We start from the raw sequence: 13,000 nt of genomic DNA on the forward strand, positions 1-13,000 counted from the left end.
CGAGTCTGGAACAGACGTCTTGAACGCCTTGTATTGTGGCCCGAGACCACGTAGACAGACTTCCACCTTATCATCTCATCATCTACTGAAACACCAATAGATGCAAGGGATTCCACAATACCCTTGATCTTCAATGCATAGTCATTCACAGACATACTCTTTTTCTCCACAGTATGAAGTTCATTCTTCAATTGTATCTTTCATGCCTTGGTATGCATTTCATAGAGTTTTACCAAGGTGTCCCACGTCTCCTTGGGAGACTTGGCATCCTGTATGTGCCCAATCATGGTGTCATGTATACTGATAGAGAGCCAATACATAACTTTTATAGCTCCTTGGTTCCAATCCTTGAAGTCTTTCACATCTGCAGAGCAGTCGGATTGATCTCCGGTATCTCCGGTGCCTCTTCATGCTCACCTTTTGTGAAGTCCCAGTAACCGTTTCCCATCATGAAATTTGTCAACCTGAACCTCCAAGCATGGAAGTTGTTCTTATCAAGCTTCTGAGCAACAATCTGGTTTTGCCATCATTTGATATCTTGCCAGACACACAAATTTAGCACTCTGGTTTTGTCCTGCACAAACTGCTGTATTTTTTGCAGAGCGGTACTGTACTACACTCAAATGTCACAACCAGTGACCTCAATGTGTACACAAACTGCTGTATTTTTTGCAGCGGTACGGTACTACACTCAAATGTCACAATCAGTGACCTCAATGTGCATACATACACCCAATGGCAATTGTTGACCTCCTTGCAGCACACATAATGTCTGCATAACCAATCTGTCTTCCTGCAGTTCTTAAAATAGAGTTCTGCATAGAATCGATGACTTACCCGCAGTGCTTGAAATTGCCTGCTTTTTGAAAAACGGAGGTCCTAACGCGCCCGAAATGCGTTTTTGGCACAAAAAACGTAGTCCAATAGGACAGTATAGCTGCCCTATAGCTTTACTCCCGCGAAGAAAGCTCCTCAATCAGAGATCGTTTGCCGGTGCCTCCCGTAGAGCTCTCGACAAGGGTGTAGTTGCCAACACAAATAGGAAAAAGATATAGGGGAGAAGAGAGCTTGAGCTCTTGCAAGCACACACATACTCACAAAACCCTAAAAGAGAACACACAAGGTGAGAGGCTGAAAATCTTCTTCTTCTTCATACAACACTCAACACACCACATACAAAGATAAGAGTACACACTATGAAAAGGTACTCAACCAAATACATACTAGGGTTCTCTATAGTGTGAATCCAACTAAATGAGCTATGCCAGTCTCTAGAATGGCTGTCATACAACCTGTCATCCCACTGGCCGCATATCACCCATGAGTAAACAATAAGAAAAGTTTAATTAATCTGTAGTTAAATCTTTCTAGGATTAAGAAAGGCTGGAATGTAAAGAAGAGAAGGGGGTGGCCTTTTCCTCAAAGGCATAACATTTGAATTTAATTCAATCAACATTAAAACATGAAAGTCAAGAAAACCATAGATTTAAAAATCAAACAAGTTAGAAAATTTAGCTTACATGGAGCTTGTAAGATTTCCTTTGGCTTGAGGGATTGAGGGTTCTACTCTTGTTTGAAGCAAGAGTGGCCACCAATTTACTTTGGAGAGGATTAAGCCAAAAAAAATTGAACTATCAAGAAATTCAATGTAAATGACTTAGGATAGGAGAGTAACAGTGCATAAACACCATTAAGCTTTTACAAAGGATGAGGCTTCTATTTATAGGAAAAAGTGAGCCTTTAACCAAGCAAACTGATTCTAGAATTTTCCAGATCAATTTGGTCAATTTTTGATCATTTTTGGGTCAGTTTAGCTTATGTTTTGGATCTAGTTGAAACAAGAGAGAGGAGAGATAAAAATATCTCATTATTTTTGAGTTTAAAACTCCTCCACACATATGAAATAGGTGCCTCCTTAATGAGGGGAGATCCCCACACTGAGGTGTCAAAAATGCATCATTTCCTCTAAATATCTCTTAATTTTTAACTAATAAACGTTGTACTCAGTTAACTTTTCATCTTATGTGAGTATTTACTCATTTTTTAGGGTTTTTCATTCTTCAATTTATCTCCTCCCTAGATTTGGATTAATCTTATTGGTCCATAGGAACCTTAATTGGACCATAATCTAAAAATTTCTGAAAGTCTGGACCCTTAGGCTAAGGTCCTTTTTACCTATTTTCAATTAATTTCAATTGCACATTGGAAAGTTCTTTTTGAATTTCTATTTCAGGGGAAACCATTTTAGATACTAGGAAGATTTTTATATCCAAAAATATCTCAATTTTAAATTACCTATCCAGAAAGATATTAAAGCTATCCAGAAAGATATTAAAGCTATCCAGAAAGATATTAAAGCTGCTCAAGAATGGCAAAATCATTATGTCGACTCAAGGAGGTCTGAAAGGATCTTCAAGGAGGGAGACAAAGTTATTCTCTCTTAAGTCTTAGGATCTCATGGACGATATCAAAATAAAAATTTAATAATATATAAATTTTTGGCAGAATCATGAGACGCTAAAAATGATGAGCTTGACCCTAATGTTCGCAAGGCTCTTCATAGCCTCTCTCTGAAGATGATGAGCTTGACCCTGATGTTCGCAAGGCTCTTCATAGGACTCAGCCAGGACCCTTCAAAAAGGAGAAGGGGAGAACGTAGGCAAGGCTGTCGAGAAATGGGTGGAAGCCATGGAAGAATATTTTGATGTCACAGGCTACAATGAGCGGAGCAAAAGGGCTCTTGCCAGGCTAAAAATAGTGGAAACAACGAGGGCAGCATGGAGGAACCACTGCGACACCAACCGTCTGGACAGAAATACTCAGTCCTGGAATGACCTAAAAACCTATTTGAGAAAGAGATTTTGTCCCCCCCTGGATTTCTGGAAATCAAAATGAACGAATTCTTAGAACTAAAGCAGGGGAGAAAAACCATCGGAGGAATATCACCAGGCCTTTGCTCTTCTACTCAAATATTCACCACCTCTAGATGACGATTAACTCAGGTTCATTCGAACCCTTGGACACACTAGTCAAAAATGCCAAGCCAGTGTCCATGGCTAAAGCTGTCAGAATGGCGAAGGACTTTACCAAAGCCAGCTCCCTCATCCTTTAAGAGATTTCAGACACCAGGAAGTTCTTTCAACTTTCCGCCTCCAAAGAGACACCAAGGTTCTAACCAGAATGTGGAGACGAGAAGCTTCAGAAATGAAGGAAGACCTTTCCCTCGAAGTACATTCTCCGGAACTCCGGCTCTCTCCAGAATGCAAAGGGAAGACCTTCGAAGCGAGAACAGATGCTTCGGATGTCAAGGACTTGGGCACCAGCTCAAGGATTGCCCCTCTCCTTCTATGGGCCAAGGAAGCCAGGGTCCCAGAGTTTCGAGACAGACTCCTTCTTATCAGTCCAATCAGGGTCCCCCGTACTACCAGAATTAGGGAAATCCCAGGAGAAATCAAGCTCAGTCGTCTGCCTCTGTCCAGAGTAGCCTCAAAACTCCTTCCTAGAACTGGGGCAACTAAAGAGAAAGAGTTCCGCCTCAGACTACAGCAGCCAGAGCAGTCACAATTGTAGAAGTAGTGGAAGAGGAAAGAGGACAGATTTATGCTGCAATTGAAAACCAAGGGCCAAATCGTCAATTCTCTGTCATCAATACTCCAGCTGAGTATCAGGGTAAGCCTTTTAAGCTTTTGATTGATTCAGGTAGTACTCATTCTTTCATTTCCCCTGGATGCTTGTGTAAGCTAGTCTTAGATCAGAAATCAGGGAAACCTATGCAAGTTGAATTGGCAAGTGGGAAGATTCTTTTCACTCACCTTGAGACATATCGTATTCAGTTCAATCTAGATGGGAATTTAACTGGCTATCAATTTAGAGTTATACCTTTGGGAGTTTTTGACGGGATCCTTGGAATGGATTGGCTCCACAAAAATCAAGCTGACATTCACTGTCATAATGGAACCATCTCCTTCCGTGACCTTCACGGAAACAAAGTTCAAGGAACCGAAATTTCAAGATCCCCTAGTCTGCAGTTAGTAAAAGCTTCTAAGCTACTAAAAGGACTTAAAAAGAAGCAGCGCATTTATCTTGTCAAAATGAATCCGGTAGACTCAAAGTTAAAAGCTAAAGAACCTAAATGGTTAAGTGATTATGATGATTTACTCCCAGCACAGCTAACAGAGATGCCTCTAATTTGGGAAGTAGATCATGTGATAGAATTGACCCTTGGAGCTCAGCCACCAGTAGCCCTGCGTACGTACAAAATGCAGTTCCTGAAGCCATCAAACTCAAGGAACAGCTTAGATAGCTGTTGGAACAAGGGTTTGTAAGACCCAGTGTTTCACCTTGGGGTGCGCCAGTTCTCTTTCAGAAAAAGAAAGATGGAACGCTAAGACTCTGTGTGGACTACAGAGGTCTAAATCAGCTGGACAGTTAAGAATAAGTATCCTATCCCCAGAATTGATGAGCTTCTGGACAAGCTAAGTGGAGCCCAGATCTTCACAAAGATAGATCTCAAATCAGGGTATTATCAGATCAAGATTAATGAGCAAGATATCCTAAAGACAGCCATCAATACTCGGTATGGGCATTATGAATTCATTGTCATGCCGTTTGGATTGACAAATGCCCCAGCTACATTCAATCGCTTAATACAGGACATTCTCAGAGAATACTTGGATGATTTTGTTCTTGTTTTCTTTGATGATATTCTGATTTACTCAAAGAATACAACTGACCATGAAGCTCATGTCAGAAAAGTTCTTGAGATTCTAAGGAAGCACCAACTCTTTGCCAAAAAGAGCAAATGCGCTTTCTCTGTCGACCATGTCGAATACTTGGGCTTTCTGGTATCAAAAGATGGAATTTCTCCAGATTTTGCAAAAGTCTAAGCAGTCATAGATTGGCCTAAACCAAAGACAGTGAAAGAAGTCAGAGGATTCTTGGGATTGACTGGTTGGTATAGAATTTTTATACCAAAGTATGCTCTCATAGCTTCCCCCTTACTAATCTTCTCAAGAAGAATATTCCGTTTCAATGGTCTGCCAGGTGCCAGAGTGCTTTTGATAAGCTGAAGACCACCTTGGTAACCAACCCTCGGGGGGGTCACTCACAAAAAAATGTAAATATCATGTGCGTTTAACAGAAGCATATTTTTAATTTCTGAAACTTACAGAAATATATTTACATAGGGGTATGATTTAAAATTTTTTCAAAAAAATTTACAGATTCATAAAGAAAAGGGGATATTATATGGATAAAAAAATTCACAGATAAAGGATTTAAAATATAGACCTTGAACGCACGCGATAGGGGTATTCTACATATAGTGACCCCCCCGAGAACCAACCCCATTCTGAAGCTGCCAGATTTCTCTCTACCCTTTGAGGTAGTAATTGATGCTAGTGGTTTTGCCCTGGGAGGTGCACTCATGCAAGAAGGTCATGCAGTGGCCTATAATTCCCGAAAACTCAAAACGCATGAAAGGAATTATGTTGTCCACGACTTGGAACTTTTTTCAGTAGTATATGCCTTGAAGTTGTGTGGAGACATTACCTACTGGGTCAAATATTCACTTTGATGATCATCAGAGCTTAAAGTATATGTTCACTCAGAAGGATCTCAATGATGGGGACTACTCTTTTTGAATAATAAAAGGTAAAACTTATTTTACACAATTTTTAGAAAATTTTTCCATAACCTCCTTTGTATGGCTGACCATTTTTCAATTTTTAACTCTCTAAAATCAACTAGAATTTCACCAAGAGTATTTAAATCATTCTAATGTAAACATTTTCTACTTATTTAAGAAAAACATTATGAAAAACTTGATTCTATCCATTAATCATTCATCTAAGATAAAGAAGGGTTGGATTTACTAAAGAAGAGAGGGGAATGCCTTTTCAATGAGGCATAACATCATTATTCACTTTAAAGAAGATAAAAATCATAAAAACCATAAAATGCAATTGAAAAGAGAAGAATCTCCAACTTACAAGGAGAATTTGAGAGCTTTCCTTTGGCTTGATGGTTTGAGGGATCTACTCTCAAACAAGAGTGGCCACCAATCTTTAGAAGAGGGAAAGGTCAAAAACTAATGAATTATGAGTAAATTCACAGTTTTTGGCTCTTGGGAGAAGCAGGGTAACAGTGCAAAAACACTATTAAGCTTCAACAAAGGGGAAGGCTTCTATTTATAGGAAAAAGTGAGCCTCTAACCAAACAAAGTGATTCTAGAATTTTCCAGATCAGTTTGGTCAATTTTTGACCATTTTTAAGTCAGTTTAGCTCACTTTTTAGATCTAGTTGAAACAGGAGAGAGGAGAGATAAAAATATCTCATTATTTGGGAGTTTAAAACTCTCCCACACATGTGAAATAGGAACCTCCTTCGTGAGGGGAATTCCCCCATACTGAGGTGTCAAAAATGTATCACTTCTTCTAAATATCTCTCTATTTTAACTATTAACCTTGTCCTTAGTCAACTCTTCATCTTATGTGAGTATTTACTCATTTTGGGGGATTCTCCTTTTATTCTTCCATTTATCTTCTCCCTACATTTGGATGAATCTTATTGGTCCATAGGAACCTTAATTTAAAATTTCAAAAAAATCTGGACCCCCAGGATAAGGGCTTTTGAACAGATTATAATTTATTTCGAATGCACCTTCTGAAAATCTTTTTGAACTTCTATTTTGGGGAAACTTATTTAAATAAGATGAGATATTTTTCCATCCAAAAATATTTAAAATCTAAATAACCTCTCTCTAGAAGATTTTCTCTCTCTAGGCCAAAACAGGTATAAACAAGATCTTTTATATTTCTGAAGAGGGATTTTACTACAGGGGAAGATACTGGATATCCTGAGAGGCTGGGGAGGAATCTTACATTCTACCCCACTTAAAAAACGTGAGATGTCCTTATCTCGCACGTGGAGTATGATCTCTTTCATCTTCTTCTTCAATCACTTCCAGCGTTACTGCCTTGGAAGTGGACGGCCGATTTGGGAACAACTCTCTTTGACTTTCCCTATTCTGAGGTGGAGGTCTTGCATTACTTTGGATTGAAACTACAGGTTGGATAGAGGGTCTACCTCTGGGATTTCCCTGATTTTGGCGGATAGAACCCTGATTACTCTAGAAGGAAGGGGCTGGAGTCTGGAATCTTGATCCCTCATTTCCCTGCCCTGAAAACCTTGATCCAAAAGGAGTTGGGCAATCCATACTACAATGTCCAAATCCTTGACAGTTATAGCATTTCACTCTCTTGTTCAAGGGTGGAACTTCTGAAGTTGAAATCCAGGGGATTTCTTCCATTCTGGAACTTCCCATATCCTGGGTTTGACCCTGATATCTCTTAGGAGGAGGAAGGTTGGAATCACCTTTTGGGAATAAAAAACTTTTGAAAGGTGATGGTGCTGGCTTTGGCGGGACTTTGACATCAAAGGCTTTGGCGAAATCCTTCGGCATCCGAACTGCTTCGGTCATGGAAACTGGCTTGGCATTCTTCACCAGGATATTCAAAGGTTCGTTCAGTCCCCGAATGAACCTAGCCATCAGTTGTTCTTCATCCAGCGGAGGCGAGTATCTGAGGAGAAGGGCAAATGCTTGGACATATGCTTTGATAGTTCTACTCCCTTGGGTTAACGCTAAGAATTCGTTCATCTTTGTTTCTAAAAAGCTGAGAGGACAGAACCTCGTCCTTAGGTAAATTTTGAGATCATCTTTGTTTCTAAAAAGCTGAGAGGACAGAACCTCGTCCTTAGGTAAATTTTGAGATCAATCCAGGTTTGGGTATTTCGATCGGTTTGTCTCACAATGATCCTCCATGCAACCCTGGCCGTTTCCACAATCTTTAACCTGGCGCGAGAGCCATCTTGCTTCTCTCATTGTAGCCAGTTATATCAAAGTATTCCTCCATGGCCTCAATCCACTTTTCTACAACTTTACCTAATTGTTCCCCTTCACCCTTGAAGGGACCAGGCTACGAACTATGAAGAGTTTTACAAACATCCACGTCGAGCTCTTCTTCATCGAGTTGGGGGTTAACATTTCTACCACGATGACCTCGATCCATGTTCCTATCAATACGAAAATTCTCGTTAAGTTTCTTTATTTACGATTCAATCCGATCTTTGATTCAACTGATTCTTTAAATAGGTCGGCTCCCCACATAATCATGGGGTAAAGATACTCATATAGAACGCATTATCAAATAACAATTCATTCAGAATATCTCATTTATATCTTTAACACAATAATGGTCCATCAGACTGAATTTTTCCATCTGAACAGTCCTCCATGGGGATTTTAATTTTTCAGATTTTTAATTTATCATCCCTTAATTTGATCCACCACTGATCAAAAGTTAACAATAGTAATCTGCCAGCACAATCCACTAATCTCATAGTGATTTGCTGAAGTCATTAATGTCATTCCAGTTATGAACATCATCACAGGGACTCATCCTATTCATCCTCATTGTGGTTTTGCTTAGCTTATTACATTTCAACTAAATTATTTCAACTAAATTTTAGGAATCATCACAGGGACTCATCCTATTCATCCTCATTGTGGTTTTGCTTAGCTTATTACATTTCAACTAAATTATTTCAACTAAATTTTAGGAATCATCATTTTTCAATCAGAATCCAAATCAACTCATCAGTTCTCATCAGTTCTCAATCAAAATTTAAAATCATATCAACCACATTCGAATTCATCATCTAGATGGTATAAATACCTATAATTTCAAGTCTTAGATTTACTCGTATATACTGCCAGTAAAGAGATGCAGTTATACCCTCGGTATATACGGGTAGTCAATCACGGTCCTTGGAACTATAAGGTAAATACTATCATGTCTAGGCCTCAAGCAAGTGAGGGATTCCATACAATTGCGGTACTTCTATCTAAAGACTCAATTACCACTTTACGAATTTCAGTTTGAATATCAATTTGTATGAATTTTATCACACAATTACAACCTTTTACTGCTTCTTCATAAATTTTTGACATTCTTGGCTTCTCGGTTCATCCTCATTAGCCAATTTGCTCTGATACCAATTGTAAGATCCCTGTCCCCACTGCGCAACAAATTCAGGGGTGCTAGCAGTGGAAGTAGCACTTCTTGCGCGGGGCAAGGTCCCACACTCGGGGCCTCGCCCACGGATATCCGGACAAGAGACTAATCCATCGGTTTTTCCAAAACCGAACCCGAAAAAACTTCCTTTGCCCGGAAAGCACGGGCGATTCCACCAGGATAACTTTTCCCTAACGTAATCAAAAGCCTTAACCAACTGAGCTCATCTGACCGAACCCGTAAGTCCCATAGTCAGATCAAGGAAAAAGACTGTACTTGGATTATAGAGACCAACGCTTTTTTCCTCATTGAGAGGCACAGCCGTTGATTCTTTTCCATAGAATAATTTTTGTCTGGAATTTAATCGGAGTATCTATGGCATCATTGGCAACCAGAACGCTCACCACCAGTCCACTCAGGGACCTTTTCAATAGTTCCTAGCTCATAGTACCCGACAATATAATCACTTATAAAAATCAAGATGGAATCTCCATTGAAGATCAGCAAGATCAACCAACAGATCCATATGAAAGAGCCATGGACTCATCCGTTGAGGACCAGCAAGGTCAATCAACTAGATCCATGCCCAGTTTCAGAAAACAACTCTTACTCCTTGTTCCAATATCTTCCACGACGCACGTGTGGGTATCTTCGGCGACCCAGAGCCCAAGCACCGTATGGTCAGCACCCTCTAGGATCCTTCACAGGTCACCTAGCGCTTCACTCATAGGCTGCTTCCTTGGTCCCTCATCCACCGTACCGGAAGCTCACCATTTAAATCGAACCGAGGCTGGTCAAGACCTCGACCGACCATGCTACGTGAGACGTCCTCCGTTGACTCTCCATCAGCTGTTACAACTTTATCAGTTAGGTCTCCACGACCTTAATCACAAGACGGTCAAAATGCTTCCCTAGCATTCTTGACATAAAACAGTCATTTACAAACAGGTCACAAATACAGTTTCTATAATGAACTCTCGTCTTTCCACATTATCCCTCATCAGTCCTCATTACTTATTCCACATTCCATTCATATGTGTACTCATTCTCATCCAATCACATCATTTTCCATCTCATCACATCAGATTCATTCACATCACATATCATTTATTCACATCCCAATTCACATGTCATCACATCCCATCCATTCACTCATATCGACGTCACATCATTTCACATACACATTCACATTCATTATTCCACATACACATACACATCCACATTCGTACATCCACATCCATACATCCACTTTCACATCCGCATTCATACATACATATCCATATCCACATCCACATTCATATATCCACATCCATACATCCATTTCCACATCCACATCCACATCCATACATCCATTTTTCACATCCACATTCATACATCCATATCCATATCCACATTCATACATCCACATCCCCATTCACATTCATACATCCACATCCACATTCACATTCATACATCCACATCCACATCTATATTCATACATTTTCACATCCACATTCATACATCCACATCCACATCCACATTCATACATCCACATCCACATCCACATCTACATTCATATATCCACACATCCATTTCCACATCCACACCCACATCCACATCCACATCCACATTCACATCCACATCCACATCCACATCCACATCCACATCCATACATCCATTTCCACATCCACATTCATACATCCCTATCCTCCACATCATCCATTCATCCATCTACATCAACCCACATCATTCACACATTAAACCACATCATCCATACATCAATCTACATTAATCTACATCATTCACACATCAAACCACATCATCCATTCATCCGATTCACATGCCATCATTCATTCACATCCCTTATCATTCATTCATATCACAATTCACATGCCATCATATTCCTTCACATCCTATACCATTCATTCACATCCTAATTCATATGACATCACATTCCTTCACATCCTATACCATTCATTCACATCCTAATTCATAGGACATCACATCCATTCATCCATTTTTATTTATCTGATTCATATCAATTCCATCCGTCCATTTACATCTATCTGATTCCTATCACATCTATTTATAGAACATAAGAGAATTCTAATTTTTTGATATAAGATTCTTTACGCATCTCATTAGGAGAATAAAGACAACTTTAGTAGAAATAACACTTTTATGAAGATCATTTTTTGCATCTATTTAGGCATAAATTTAATTTTAAGAAAAATAACACTTTTGAATTAAAAATAAACCTTTTATGCATTTTACTATGCATAAATTCTATTTTAATGAGAATAACACTTTCAAAATAAAAATAAATCTTTTATGCATTTATCTATGCATAAATTCAATTTCAATGAAAATACTACTTTCGAAATAAAAATAAATCTTTTATGCATCTTTCTATGCATAAAATCAAAATTGATAAGAATAACTCTTTTGGATTAAAAGTAAAATTCTTTATGCATCTATTTATGCATAAAATCAAAATTGATGAAAATAACTCTTTTGAATTAAAAATAAAATTCTTTATGCATCTTTCTATGCATAAAATCAAAATTGATGAAAATAACTCTTTTGAATTAAAGATAAAATTCTTTATGCATCTATTTATGCATAAAATTAAAATTAATGAAAATAACTCTTTTGAATTAAAAATAAAATTCTTTATGCATCTTTCTATGCATAAAATCAAAATTGATAAAAGTCACACTTTTATAATAAAAATAAAATTCTTTTATGCATCTAATTATGCATAAAAATCTAATTATGATAAAAGTAACACTTTTATAATCAAAATAAAAATTTCAATATGCATCCTTTTATGCATAGAAATTATTTCTAAATAAAATAATACTTTTATAATAAAATAATTCTAGTATGCATTTTTCTATACTTAGAATGAAAAATAACACTTTAAGAATACATATACGATGGGGATTACTCTTTTTGAATAATAAAAGGTAAAACTTATTTTACACAATTTTTAAAAAATTTTGCCATAACCTCCTTTGTATGGCTGACCATTTTTCAAATTTTAACTCTCTAAAATCAACTAGAATTTCACCAAGAGTATTTAAATCATTCTAATGTAAACATTTTCTACTTATTTAAGAAAAACATTATGAAAAACTTGATTCCATCCATTAATCATTCATCTAGGATAAAGAAGGGTTGGATTTACTAAAGAAGAGAGGGGAATGCCTTTTCAATGAGGCATAACATCATTATTCACTTTAAAGAAGATAAAAATCATAAAAACCATAAAATGCAATTGAAAAGAGAAGAATCTCCAACTTACAAGGAGAATTTGAGAGCTTTCCTTTGGCTTGATGGTTTGAGGGATCTACTCTCAAACAAGAGTGGCCACCAATCTTTAGAAGAGGGAAAGGTCAAAAACTAATGAATTATGAGTAAATTCACAGTTTTTGGCTCTTGGGAGGAGCAGGGTAACAGTGCAAAAACACTATTAAGCTTCAACAAAGGGGAAGGCTTCTATTTATAGGAAAAAGTGAGCCTCTAACCAAGCAAACTGTTTCTAGAAATTTTCAGATCAGTTTGGTCAATTTTTGAGCATTTTTAGGTCAGTTTAGCTCACTTTTTGGATCTAGTTGAAACAGGAGAGAGGAGAGATAAAAATATCTCATTAATTAGGAGTTTAAAACTCTCCCACACATGTGAAATAGGAACCTCCTTCATGAGGAAAATTCCTCCATACTAAGGTGTCAAAAATGCATCATTTCTTCTAAATATCTCTCTTTTTTAACTATTAACCTTGTCCTTAGTCAACTCTTCATCTTATGTGAGTATTTACTCATTTTTGGGAGATTTTTCTTTTATTCTTCCATTTATCTCCTCCCTACATTTGGATGAATCTTATTAGCCCATAGGAACCTTAATTTAAAATTTTTAAAAAATCTGGACTCCTAAGATAAGGCCTT

Source organism: Cibotium barometz, chromosome 31, assembly GCF_041138505.1.
Source record: "Cibotium barometz isolate CiBa-2024 chromosome 31, ASM4113850v1, whole genome shotgun sequence".
NCBI classification, from domain to species: domain Eukaryota; kingdom Viridiplantae; phylum Streptophyta; class Polypodiopsida; order Cyatheales; family Cibotiaceae; genus Cibotium; species Cibotium barometz.